The 2,500-nt window shown below is 43.0% G+C and overlaps 1 long non-coding RNA gene across 1 annotated transcript in view; it reads right to left on the bottom strand.

Annotated features, from left to right (window-relative positions):
• Nucleotides 1–577: 577 nt before the first annotated feature.
• The window catches only part of LOC138865844 (uncharacterized), a 6,969-nt gene continuing 5,046 nt past the window's right edge, over nucleotides 578–2,500 (bottom strand). The window contains exon 2 of the long non-coding RNA XR_011399479.1: nucleotides 578–1,015. This is a non-coding gene — a long non-coding RNA (uncharacterized lncRNA). The remainder of the gene's footprint in view (nucleotides 1,016–2,500) is intronic.

Below are 2,500 nucleotides of genomic sequence, written 5' to 3'. Positions count from 1 at the left end.
CAGTGTTCATATTTTTCTCTGTCGCAATGTATGCTGCATCTATGCTGCATACATTGTATTTGCTTAATCTTTCAAGGATTATTTCAGCTTCTTTCCAGTTCGGTAGATGTCCAGTTTCATCTATATGAACCATCATGGTATTGGAAATTCCATAAGTGACGGACATCGGCTCGATGTTCGTAGATCCTGGTGTTGAAGTCATGTCCCATTTCACCATAGTATGCCTTATCTGCTGCAGGGTATGCAATATACTGCACTGTTGGGGTTGTTTTTCTGTTGTTTCTTTTCTCGTATTAAGTCACGTATCTTTTCCTTGAATGTGCTGGCGATGTTCATTGTATTGCCAAAGTATTTGCTGATTGCCTGGGATAGATTACATGGAGGTAATACAAGGAAATTAGAAGACATCACAGAGTTGGATCTTGTAAGTATGTTCTCCGACTTCTTACTGAGGTTCAGTAGGAGACCTTTAGGGTATTCGTATTTTATGAAAGACTTAATTACATAGGTAACTTTACTCTCAAGGAACTCAGGGCTGCAAATCCTCAGTGCCCAGAGGAAGAACCAAATTACAACACCAGATTTCGTTTTATTACTGTATGCAGAGTAATAGTGGATATAATCATCTTTATTTGTCGGCTTCCTGTATACAGAAAAATGTAGGTCTTCGTCACCCTGTTGGATCAGTGTCCAGGAAAGGTAACTTCTGATCCTCCTCTTCCTCTATGGTGAACTGGATTTTCTCCTGGACAGAGTTCAGCCGCATCAGCTTATGGTGTAGACACGGCCTTCTGGGGACGATGACGAGGACATCATCTATGCAACAAAGCCAAGTTGAGTACCTTCCGATTATATCCCTGTAGAGGTTCCTCTCCAGCGTCTCCATGAAGAGGTAAGCCAGGACTGCGCTCAGAGGGGACCCCATGGCGAGGCCGCTGATTTATTGGTACACCCAACAACAAAAGCGATGTCGCCTCGCCAGGCCTGGGCTTGGAAAGATCTTGCCCTTCTTGCCCTGAAAGGTAATCTACATTCAAACAAGCTGGACATAGTTAGGAAAGGGGAGGGGGGAGGAAGGGGGTTATTTAGATTCGCTAGGCAAAGCAAGGAGTGAGTGTTCGGCAATGTTTCAGTCCCATCTCATCGAGGCTAGTGTCTTCAGCCCCCCCCCTCTCTCTCTCATTCACTCTCTTCTCCCTCCCCCCCTCTCTCTATATCACAGTTTGTGTTTGCCCTGATTTGGTGGGTGTATGGAGAGACAATGCTGGTTCAGCTGTTTATTGATAGGAGGGGTAAGTAGCGTGGTGCAGGCTGTCTCGTGCAGTGCAGTTATGGGCAAGGGGAACCCAGAGAGTGCGCCGAGCGGGGGCGTGGAGAGACACACCAGTGGGACATCTTTTCAGGGCCGTGAACCCTGGTCAAGTTTGCTGCCCTGGGTCAATTGCCAAAGCATTCAAGAACAGGGTCGGTAGCACCTATTGCTTGGGGACGCGGCTAGGTACTCCTCATTCCTCAGACTCTCCTACAAACCACGACTTCCAGTCGCGTTCATGAATCGCGAAGCACGGTTTGGTTGGGGTCAACTTGAGTGTGATGGGCCACTTGGCTCTGCCCCTCACAATCATATACTTACAGGAAGTATTAATGTCTATTATATCACATTAAGTTTGAGATACAAATTGATTTAAAGTGCATCGTCAGTCAACCTGACGAAACTGAATGATGTAAAATGAAAAGCAATGAATGTGTGCAGCGATGCATTAATATGATAATGGTGGGATATATAAGTGTCAAATTATTAATTGACAGTCTTTAGACTTGGGCAGGTTGGGCACTATCCAGCAAACTTCCTCGCTCACCCCGCGAAGGGCCGAGTCAGGCTTCACTTTACCCAAGGCTAAGGGGATATTCCCTTAGCCTTGACTATACGCCTTTATTTGTAGTTTCAGCGGCTGGTGTCCAACACCTTGTCGGTGTTTCCCCTCCAAACCCATTGCTTTCGATATCCGTCTTTTACATATTAATTTCGCTATTTTTGGTAATTAAATAATTGTAAACATCTGGAAACATAATGGCGTATGAACTAATGTCATATGTTCTTTTCCAAATAACATCAAAAGTTTACCATTATCTTAATAGTGAATCCAGGTGATATAAGACGGAGAAGTGAGAGAGTAGCTGCTTAGGATAATGCAGATCCATATAATAATATATATCCTTCATATATGTACGAAGGATATTTCCGTCTGACGAATATTAATATGAGTACAGTTCCAATAAAAAATATAAGGAATTGAAATAAAACGATGTGATAAGCTTTCTTGGCAATCATTTTCGAAATAATAAACGATAATTTACTTCTTAAGGCAGGTTTCCAATATATCCAATAAATTAAAAACTAAACAGGAATAAAAGCATTCCTCTCTCTCTCTCTCTTAATGTATATTTTAGTCATTTTTGCAATTCTTCGCCTGGTTTCCGTACTTTCCCACCTCACATT

Source organism: Penaeus vannamei, chromosome 22 (assembly GCF_042767895.1).
Source record: "Penaeus vannamei isolate JL-2024 chromosome 22, ASM4276789v1, whole genome shotgun sequence".
Classification (NCBI taxonomy): Eukaryota; Metazoa; Arthropoda; class Malacostraca; order Decapoda; family Penaeidae; genus Penaeus; species Penaeus vannamei.
The sequence above is the reverse complement of the archived record's forward strand: the minus strand, read 5'-3'. Positions and strand labels throughout refer to the sequence as shown.